The sequence below is a fragment of the Capsicum annuum genome, chromosome 5 (assembly GCF_002878395.1).
Source record: "Capsicum annuum cultivar UCD-10X-F1 chromosome 5, UCD10Xv1.1, whole genome shotgun sequence".
NCBI lineage: Eukaryota > Viridiplantae > Streptophyta > Magnoliopsida > Solanales > Solanaceae > Capsicum > Capsicum annuum.
In genome coordinates, this window is record NC_061115.1 from 68,360,708 (window position 1) to 68,373,053 (window position 12,346).

Consider the following 12,346-nt stretch of genomic DNA (forward strand, 5'->3'; position numbering starts at 1 on the left):
AGGTTTCTACGTTAAAATCTTTGTGCTGTTTAGTTTTTGAAAAGTTTTTGTTTTTCTGTGCTTTACTATTTGATTTCGTGTGAATGACTTTAAGGGACCTGATCCCTTATTATATGGTGTAACCCCTCCTAGTTTCATCATTAACACATATGGGAGATACCTTATATTTCCCCTTTTGGTATCATCAAAGAGGGAAAACAATAAACCACATAACAAGTAAACGAACATGTTTACCATGACCATTAAGGCTACACTAACATGAATAACAATAAGTCGATAAAGAGAGAGGTTATAGAATCAACACAAACATTCATTAATTATAAGGGAATCACCATACATAGTAGATAAGGAAAGAACTAAGAACCAAGGACCAAGTAAACACCACTATAGAGGAGACACAAAAAGAGGACATAGGAAATAATGGGGCTTAGGACACAACGAAGACCAGGTTGGGAGGACTTATAAAGAAGGACCAGAAAGTTGATGGAAAAGATGAGTCATCCATCTTTCTCAGTAGCATGGTTCCTCAAGATTTGTTGAGGTAGATCCTCCACCTTGGCTTCTAATGCTCGAACCTTGGTCTGCAATATCTCATTTTCACCTCGAAGACTCTCACTTTCACCTGGCCTCTTCCCCTATGACTTCAGGAGTGCAACCTTCAAGCTTGCAACTTCAGTATCCTTCTTGCCATACGGGCAGTCATTTCCTCCAGTTCACCAGTCAACCTGGTCTACACATCAATTGACTCAACCACCATAGACTTTGACTTTACACCACTTTCCATGGAATACACTCATTATCTTTTAATATAAAAAGTGTGAATATTTTCTTAGAAGAACCATCCTTCTTAGGGGTACACGACACATCAAATTAGGTGACAACTCTATTCAATAGGAATCCATAGGATAAACCATGCTTGCCATCTTTTATAGTCATCACTTTATGAATATGTTTGATCATAATAGCAGGCGGATTGATTTTCTTGAACTTTGATCATCCAATTTATAAATGCGCTTAAGAAATTTCTCCGACCCACATTCATCCTTTAGGGACCTGATTCTCTAAGTGGTCACTCCTAGTGCTTCGATAAGAACTTATTCATCTCAAGCAATATTAATACCATGAACCTGAGTGGTAGGCCTAAAGAATCCTCAGTGAAGGTAAGATCATGGTATAACATGAAAACTTTCTTCTCATAGAGATCTGGAATAGGAGGATCGAGAGATGTTCCTAATTTTAAAATTTCACAATTTCTAGAAACTCGACCATTTAAAGCATACCAGCAACTTCAGGATCAAACACGCATCCCTGAAATACCTCTTAAGTTTCAAGCACTTCTTGCCTATCTTCTCTAGGAAGTACCTTCTATTTGCACTTAGAGATGGACACTTTACCACTGGGACTCTATCCCTTGACAATCACACCAGAACTTTAAAAGGTCTAGAAGTTTTAAGGGCCGGGACCTGGCTCCTTTGTAATCTAACACTCCTCTTTTTTACGTTTGTCTCTACTCACTAATCCAACTTTCTTAATCAATAAACCAATTTTTTATTGCTTTTTTCATTCGTGTTACAATACCAGTCTTGGATGTAACCCTACGGTCAGACACATTCTTAGAAATATCTTTATTAATGTATTCCTTAATATCGTCATCATCATTCATCTTCTCTACTGGCACTATTGCCTGGGGGGACTTCAAACTCAGTTCAAACCTTTTCTTCAGAATTTTCTTCTTCCTAGTGTTATGTTTGCTCTTCACAAGGCAGATTTCAATAATTTTTGGGAACTCGCTCGAGTCCCATGAACTTTAGTGGACTTGGAGAAGAGTCTGGCAATGGTAAGCACCCAATGTTTCCTGACTCTATATTACAGGGGCCTATTACCACTGTCCATTTGCTCCCCAACATCTGCCTTTTTAACCTCATCCAAACCCTATTTGTTCCATAATATCTTCTTTATCAACATCTAAGATACCATTATTTTGATGCCTAGTTGCTAGAGATCTTAGTGTGTTATCCCATTTGGGAAGATAAGAAGTGCCAGTGCTTCTGGGCAACTCTTCACTCAGTATAGTCAAACCTTGGATAACCATTGCTTCACTAACAGCAAGAATATTAGAAGATGTGACTCTCTCATCAAGCAAATCACCATCAAATATATATTCATCAATTGAGTGATTCTCTTGAACTACCAGCGAACCAGGTCCCTCAGATATAGTATTTTCAGATTGAAGGACAATCGAAGGATCCTGAGAACTAGGTTGAAAAGTAGGTTCAACAACAGACATGGGTTGTTCCTTGAGGGAACTAGGAGTGAATAGAGTTTCTATAGATTTTCCATTACTGCTATATCTGGAAGAAGTAATGAGAGAGGATTTGAAGTTTCTAGAGGGATAAAGAGAACTGTATCACTGGGCAAATAAGAGTGAATGAGTTGGATAGATGCAAAAGAATTATGAATATCGGGTCAATGGGAGATGAAAGAGAAGTGACCAAAAGTGTTTTGGGCTCATTAGAAGATAGATAGGAGTGAGTCAATTGAGACATGGTAGAAGAAGTTTTTTAAAAGGAATTCAAAGAACTTAGAGTGATTGGGAACTAATGTTTTAAGAATTTTGAGTAAATAAGAAAAGAGAGAAAGTTTGATGTTTAAACAGAGGAGGAAAAGAATGAATTAGATTTGAAATAATGGGTGTGAAGTGAAGTATTCGGTCAGATGTGTGTGATGATTAGGATGAAAAGAGGGATTTTTAACTTTTTGAACAAGGCAGGAAAATACGTGTCATATATGACTTAATTTTTAAAAGGTTTCAGTAAATAGAAAGGTATGATACTAACCTTAAGAGGGGCCTGGTCCCTACACGTTTTTGACTATTAGTGCTTGAGTTTATCTCACCTCTCTCTTTACCTTCTTCTTATTACCATGGTTGTATTAGCGATGGTGTGCCTGCTTGAATTTTCTCTTCTAGAATATTCTCCATTCCTCTTCATAATTTTGAGAAATTTTTTAGTGATGTAAGTATTTTCTTCATCCTCTTCACTTGATTCTCCATTTGCCTATTTGAAGGCCAAATTCCTGTCTTTCTTCTATTCACTTAATCCCTTATTTTGTTGTCTTTTGAGTTCATAGGTTTTTAAGTTTCAAATTAACTCATCCATGGTTAGGGTTTTAAGTTCCTTTGACTCAATAATAGCACCAGCCTTTTTATCCCATGACTTTGGCAAGATGCTGAGAATTTTTCAAACTTGTTTGGTAGGTCTGATCACCTTACTAAGACAATGCAAATTATTTGTGATCGCAGTGAACGCATTCTTGGATTGACTCACCTTCTTTCATGTTGAATGTTTCATATTAAGTAGTTAGCATGTCAACTTTTGACTCCTTAACCTAACTAACACCCACGTATGGTGTTTGCAAACATTCCCAAATATCCTTAGCTGAATCACAACCTAAGATTCCATTATATTCATCATGTGCAATACCACAAACGAAAAGTTTCTTGGCTTTATAGTTTTTCTCAGTCTTCTTCCTGTCAGCATCATCAAACTCCTTTCTCATTTTAGGAACTGTTGAGGTGAATTACCAACCTTGATAGGTTTTGTAGGAACATAAGGTCCATCAAGTGTTACATCCCATAATTCATTGTCCTCAACCATGATAAAATAATGCATGTGTGTCTTCCACCACCTATAGTACTGGCGATTGAACCTAGGTGGTTTAGTAGTGGATTAAGTTTCTTTGAGATTTGATGGTGTTGCCATCTGAGATAATCCTTCGTAGGTGTTAACCATTTAGTAAGAACCCGCTCTAATACCAATTTAAGAGACATAAGGATTACCCACCAACCTAGGGACCAGGTCCCCAACCAATTTTTACAATAATAAACAAGAACAAATAAAAATTAAGATTAAGGAAACAAACACAAGATATTTATGTGAAAACCTCCTTGCTCAAGGGAGTAAACCACAACCTACTTTATAGGATTTTCTACCACTTCACTATCTTCAAGAAACTTGAATACAGACTCTGTAGTTCAAGGATTAAACTCTTAATCCTAAGTATCGTTGCAATAACTCTATTACAAGACTCCACCACAATGACTTTATTGCTATCAACATGAATTAACTAATTATAGTTGATTCAAACACTGCTAACTCTAGCCCTAACTATCAACAATTCGAGCTGACTTAACATTAGAAAAATCAATAAACAATGAAAAGACCTACAATATCTTGATAAGAGAAGTAGGTTTGAGAGTTTACAAATCCCTAGATAAAGATTCAAATACAACAAGAACATATGAAAACTAATTCGACTGAGCATGTCCCTGTTGTCGATGATGCTTTGTTGAATATTTGCTTCAAAAAGATCGTGTGTTCTTTGTTTGTGAGAGCTAGGGTTTTCTTGTTGTAACATATTGTATAAATATGAGACAAGAAAATCTAGGACTATTCTGATTAGTTAGGACAAAAAGGCGTTGCTCCTCTGCCAAATTTCTTATCCAGTACACTTCCAGTTGTAATGCTAACTTGCAACAAAAAGCACAGAGCCAATGAACCCGATTTGTTAAGAGCGATAACTTGTCATCAAAAGTGCTTTCCCTAACTCCATGGGGACCAGGTCCCAACGATGGTTTGTCAGTCATTAAAATTAAGAACTTAACAAATCCCGGAATAACTAATCCCACAATGAGCTATTCCATGCATTTTATCCCAACCAAATACTGAATAAGCTCATCCTGAACTTAATCCCGAAATTAGTTATCCTTATCCCTTGTTACCAGACAACCCCTTAGAATCACAAAACAAATATCTTAAAACACTTTAGATTCTTTATCTTGTGTTGCTTGTCAATATCTCGTTGTTCCTTTGTTCATCAAATGGAAGTGTTGAAAATTTTTGTTTATTTTTATTATATTGTGTTGGAAATTACTAAAAAATAAGACAAATGTGTCTTGTGAGTAAATTTTGAGTGACAATTACCCTGTCTTAAAAAAGAATGAGATGATATATTTAGCTTTGCTTTGCTCTGCAAAGAAAGTGTTGTACAAAAGAAAACAGATTTGGAGGGGAGAAAAAAAATATAAACTTAAATAGAAAAAAAAAAAAAAAAAGAGATGACGATGCAAATTGCATACCATGGATATTAAACACGAAGGAGAAGAGGAAAATGGCGTTTTGAGCAACATTTGATTTGAAAAAGAGTTTTGATGGAAATATATGTTGTTTGATTCAAAAACATGATCTCACAGTCACATAAGCTTTAATTTTTTCTTACTTTTCACTTCATATGCATTTGAAATTGGGTTGTTATATATTTTATGCCATGTCAGCAAAAAAGGTATAATAATTTTATTTTGAAAATAGGTTAAGGGGGTAATAGGACTCTAGCAAAGTTTAAGTGTGTAGTTGAAATTTGAGAATATGTTGAGGGGAATATTTATGTCTTTTGACAAAATTATTTTGTAAAGCATGCAAATGCATGTCTTGTGCATTTTATCTATGAAAATAAGAATGTAAAAGTCATATTAAGAAAATATTAAAGTTAAAAAAAAATTGCCTAAAAGATTATAATTAAACATTTTTCTATTATATAGAAGTAGTGGTTTCGACATGTCTGCTTCAGCGGACTGCTTGCTCCGTGATTTTACTATATCAAACCTAATTAATTATTATAAGTTATTTATATATTAAAAAATTAATAATATTTGATTAAGAAAATAAAATAGACATTTATGACATATCCGTTTCAACCATAATTTTACTATATCATCCCTAATTAATTATTTTAAGTCATTTATATATTAGAAATTAATAATATTCAATCTATAATTTTTCTATATCGCCCCTAATTAATTATTATAAGTCATTTCTATATTAAAAATAATAATAATTAATTAAAAAATAAAATAAATATTTATGATATGTCTGCTTCAGCTGGTTCAACTGTGATTTTACTATATCACCCCAAATTAATTATTATAGTCATTTATGTATTAAAAAATTAATAATATTTAATTAAAAATATAAAATAGACATTTATGACATGTCTATTTCAGCTGCTTCACCATAGTTTAACTAAATATCACCCCTAATTAATTATTATAAGTTATTTAATTATTAAAAATTAATAATATTTAATAAAATGGGTAAAATAGGTATAAAAATGATAAATTAACTGTTGATGTTTTAAATTAACTTGAAGTCCTATATGTGGTTCACTTAAAAAAAATTTCACGAGTATTTTTTGTTGTAATTTTGCTATGTCACTTCTAATTAGTTGTTGTAAGTCATTTAAGACACTTATGTTTCATTGCTTTAATCGTGATTTTATTATATCACCCCTAATTAATTATTATGGCCATCTAACGATTGTGCCACTTAAATTGAAATAGAAAAATATTATAAATAAAAATAACTAAATTTTAAATTATTAAAAAAAATATAATTGGCTATCGACGACACAAAACTCTGGACAAGGAGAGCAACATATATTATTGAAGAATTACATAAAAAGTATTATAAATTACAATAGTTAACAACTTAAAATATCTAAAAACAATTTAATATGTTATATATTTCAAAAAAAATATGTAAAAATACTATAAATCACAATAATTAATAGATTAAAAAAATTTAAAAATATAAAATATTTGGTTGACTCTCGAAATTATATAAGTGTCACTTAAATTGAAATAGAAGAAAAGTATTATAAATTACAATAATTAAAAACTTAAATTATTTTTAAAATATATTGACTATCAATGCCACAAATATTTGAACAAGAAAAGTAATATATATTATTTAAAAATTACATAAAAAATATTATGAATTACAATACTTAACATGTTAAATTATCTAAATGCATATTTAAAGTATTATTGATTATCTAAATTATATTTGTGTCATATAAATTGAGACAAAAATATATATATATATTGAACTCGTGCAAGATCCCGGATGAATCTTAGAATGTATATGCAATTCTTTTTTCTAAAACTTTTGTTTAAATATATCAAGATTGAAAAGACAAGTTCTAATACAACAAATCAACCATTGTATAAAAAATAATGTTAGCATAAATAATATCAGTATTACTAGCATTATTAATGCAAACATTATTAATATATTCTATTCAAAATTATTTCTATACACTCTAACAAACGACTCTTACGTTTCAATCAAAGGAACATATACAAAAGTAAAGTTTGATAAAACATTTATAAAAGTATGTTTTATCATGTTCTCAAAGTCAAATAACTTAAATTAATATGACAGATGGTAACTTATTTTTTTTTATAATTTTCAAACACTAAAAGTTTAAATTTAAAATATTAGTTTAATTAACTTCAAAGAACAATTTGACAAATAAAAGAGAAGGAAAAATGAAAGAAAAGGATGTTTATGTCGGCTTAGTAGGGAAATATAATACAATTTTGGGTTATTAATTGCAACTCACATATGATGTAATATGCAATGGCTAGATAACTCTTTATCTTTTCAACAATTAATCTCTATTTTATACAACAGGTGTCAAGCCTTATGCATCAATTAATCTCAGTCATATGATTAAAGATTTAAACTTCAAAATAAATCAAAATTTGCTATTTATATGAGTAAGTTATACATAATTATCTTATGCGATAATTTGGCTCCTGAAAAATACTATCAAGTAAATATGTTTTGTGTATTCATATTTTATAATTCATAATTAAAATTGATATCAATCTAATTTATCGTACATAGTCAAAGTATCTAAATATTGGGTCCGTACTGACACGGGCCATGTTCTCTAGTCTAAATATATAAGAATGAAATTGGTTATATATAAGAATGATGTATAGAGTTCTTAAAAAATTAATGAATGGAGTAATTATTTTTTGTTTCTGTGAACTATTTTTTGACGGAATAAAGAAAAAATTAGTTGATAGAATAATATATATATAATATAAAGAAGGGTTATAGATATGTCTATGTGGCATGTCTTTATGGCCTCCATTCATATCTTTCTGTTTTCTCTATTTTTTGACAATTTTTCCTTCATTTTTCTGCATAATTCAATTACTAATTGAATTTAAAAGCCTTATAGATAAAAAATTCATTTGTAAAGGTTGCCACGTACTTGCAATTAATCGGATTAATCCCACTTATACTATTGTCCCACCCCACGTAGTATCAAGATTTACTGATATATTAATTAGCCTAAAGTAGTTTTTTCTTTGAAAAAACGTACACAAATGGCCACTCGAACGAAATTAATTCCACAAAAATGGTTATGAAATTTAAATTTCATTTTCTGGCCATTTTAATTTGTTGGCTTATTCTATACATTTTCTATACATATTCTTTAAGGTTTCTATACATATCTTATACATATCAATATTTTATACGAAAATTATATAGTTTCCATAAACAATTTATAAAATAATTGTACAATTTTTTTTTTACATATTTTATACAATACTTATATAATTTTTATACACTTTCCATATAATTTTTTTACATATATATTTTATACATATACGTATTTGATTGAACTATACAATTTCTATACATATATCTTATATGGATACATATTCTATATAACAATTATACCATTTTATACAATTATATTTAATTATTATTTTTAAACAATCAAAAAAAAGTAAAATATTTTTCAATTAAAAAATGTGTTGCAAAAAAAACTGAAATATTTTTAGAAAAGGGCCAAATGGCCCTAGTTGGAAACTTTATCAATATTGTATATGGACTGTATCAATATGAAGTATAAAGTGTATCTAAACTACATGGGCCAAAATGATCCAAAAATTGCATGTCATAGATCCAACTATGGTTGACTTAAGATATTTGATCCCAATAAAAAATGTCTTTAAAGAATAACTTTCTTTACTTTTTAAGTATAATACAAGTATTATTTACCCCTCTACACCTCAAATATATTTTTAAAACTTTTCAAACTTATTTGTCTCTTAAATTTTATTTTTTATTATTTTCACTTTTTATTTTTTCCTTTAAGTTATTATACTATTTTTTATTATTTTCACTTTTTAATTTTTTTCTTTAATTTTATTATTTTCACTTTTTATTTTTTCCTTTAATTTTATTTTTATGTTTTAATTCATTTTTCTCAAACTTTATTCTTTTTTCTTTTTTCTCAAGCATTATCTATTTTTTTTCCTTTTTTAATTCATTTATCTTTAACCTTTATTTTTCTTTTATTTTTTGCTTTTATCAATTCTCTTTTTTTTTTCCCTCATTTTTCTCAAACTTTATCTTTATTTTTTTTCCTCTCATTTGTTATTTTCTCAATTTTTTCAATTCTTCGCTTTTTTCTTAATCTTTAATTTTTTTCTTGCCTTTTTTTTTCTCACTCTTTTTTTTATTTCTCTATTTTGTTTGATCGTTTTTTTCTTTTTTCAGTTTTCTTTTTTTTTCCTCATTTTTTTCAAATTTTATTTTTATTTTTCCTCTCATTTTTATTTTTCTCAATTTTTTAATTCTTCATTTTTTTCTTGATCTTTATGTTTTTTTCTTTTCTTTTTTTTTTCTCAATATTTATTTTATTTCTTTATTTTATTTGATCGCTTTTTTTTGTTTTCTCAACTTCTCTTATATTTTGTTAAGAAATAAAAAATTGGATAATCCACAAAGGGATTTTCCTTTTTTTGATATCAAAGCAAATTTAAGGGCATGAATTATTATTACGAAGTTCTTTGAAAATTCTTGAGATAAGTCGTGTATCTAAGGCGAGAGTTGTAGAATATCTCATAAATAAAGACATAATGTAGTAGTGTCAACTCTTGCCCGTGGGACATAATTTACTATTTGAAAGTCCTTGAGCAAAATCTTGTCACTAAGGCAAGAGTTGTAGAACATCCCATAAATGAAGACATAATGTGGTAGTGTCAACTCTTGCCCCTGGGGCATAATTTATTATTTGAAAGTCCTTGAACTAAGTCTTGCCTCTAAGGCAAGAGTTGTAGAACATCCCATAAATAAAGACATAATGTGGTAGTGTCAACTCTTGCTCGTGGGACATAATTTGTAGTTTGAAAGTCCTTGAGCTAAGTCTTGTCTCTAAGGCAATAGTTGTAGAACATCTCAAAAATGAAAACATAACGTGGTAGAGTCAACTTTTGCCCGTGGGACATAATTTGTAGTTTGAAAGTCCTTGAGCTAATTAAGTCTTGCCTCTAAGGCAGTAGTTGTAGAACATCTCATAAATGAAAACATAACGTGGTAAAGTGAACTCTTGCCCGTGGGGCATAATTTGTAGTTTGAAAGTCCTTGATCCAAGTCTTGCCTCTAAGGAAATAGTTGTAGAATATCTCATAAATGAAATATAACGTGGTAGAGTTAACTCTTTCCAGTGGGGCATAATTTGTAGTTTTAAAGTCCTTCAACTAAGTCTTGCTTCTAAGGCAATAGTTGTAGAACATCTCATAAATAAAAATATAACGTGGTAGAGTTAACTCTTGCCCGTGGGGCATAATTTATAGTTTGAAAGTCCTTGAGTCAAGTCTTGCCTCTAAGGAAATAGTTGTAGAACATCTCATAAATGAAAACATAATGTGGCAGAGTCAACTCTTGTCCGTGGGAAATAATTTATTGTTTGAAAGTCCTTGAGCTAAGTCTTGCCTCTAAGGAAATAGTTGTAGAACATCTCATAAATGAAAACATAACGTGGTAAGTCGACTCTTGCCCGTGGAGAATAATTTGTAGTTTGAAAGTCCTTGAGCCAAGTCTTGCCTCTAAGGCAATAGTTATAGAATATCTCATAAATGAAAACCTAATGTGGTAGAGTCAACTCTTGTCTGTGGGGTATAATTTGTTGTTTGAAAGTTCTCGAGTCAAGTCTTCCATTTAAAGCAATAGTTGTAGAATATCTCATAAATGAAAACATAATGTGGTAGAGTCAAATCTTGCCCGTGGGACCTAATTTGTTGTTTGAAAGTCCTTGAGCTAAGTCTTGTCTCTAAGGCAATAGTTGTAAAACATCTCATAAATGAAAACATAACGTGGTAGAGTCAATTCTTGCCCGTGGGACTTAATTTGTTACTTGAAAGTCCTTAAGCTAAGCCTTACCTCTAAGGCAATAGTTGTAGAACATCTCATAAATCAAAATACAATATGGTAGTATCAACTCTTTCCTATGAAACATAACTTGTTATTTGAAAGTCATAAGTCTTGCTTCTATAGTGTCAACTCTTGCCCATGAAACATAGCTTATTGTTAAATCTTACCTTTATAATGTGATAGTGTCAACTCTTACTCAAGAGATGTATCTTGAATGAAAGAAATTGAAGAAAAGAACAAAAATAATAAAAATTACAAAAAAAGAAAAAACGAAGAAAAATATCAAAAGAAAAAACAAAGAAAATGTAGAAGTTGAGAAAGAATAGAAAAAAATAAAGGTTGATAAAAAAAAATAAAGATTAAATAAAAATAAAGGTTGAGAAAAAAATTTAAAAAAAGAAAAATATAAAAATCAAAGAAAAATAAAAAAAAAAAATTTATAAAAGTAGACGTTGAAAGGTGTAAAGAAAAAAAAGTAAGCGTTGAGAAAAACTAAAAAGAACAAAAAAAAAGAGGAAAGAAAAAATAAAAAATAAAAATAATATAAAATAAAAAATAAAATAAAATAAGTTGAGAGGAAAAAAGTAAAGGTTGAGAAAACTAAAAATAAAAAGAAAATTGAAAAAATAAAAATCAAAGTAAAGTTAAAAAGAGAAAAAAAAGGTTGAAAGATATAAATATGGAGTTGTTATCCATTATGAGGATATTTATGTAATTTACTTCATTGATCAGGGGCAATTTTATCCAAAAAAATACTAGTTAATAGTTAAAGGCTATTTTAAGGAAGCTTTTTATTTAGGGCTAAAATTTGAAAGCCACCCTAATTTTGGTCTATTTTTTAGATTCACCCAAATTAGAAAATGGATATAATATGGAAATAAAATAGTCGACTGGTTGTTTTTTGACAAACTGTCAAAGTTGGGCTATTTGTTTTAAAAATGGTCATGTGGTTTCTTATTCCCTTTTTTTTATGCTTAATCGTTGATATTAAGTGGCCGATTCATTTATCAGTTCATACTCTTATTCTCGACACTATATTGTGTATCCTCTTATACCATTTTTTATTGGGGCCCATGATGAATTTTTCTCCTCTCTTTTATCTCCTGTCTATCTATCCCTATTTTTTGTTTTTTACTTTAAATTTTATTCTTGATTTTAATTTGTATATATGTTATCTGGGCACTAACTTATAAAAGATTAATGAGTATGAAGTTGTTTGATATCAAGAGGTAAACGAAGAATTTCTTTTATCAATATCATTGTTATTTGCA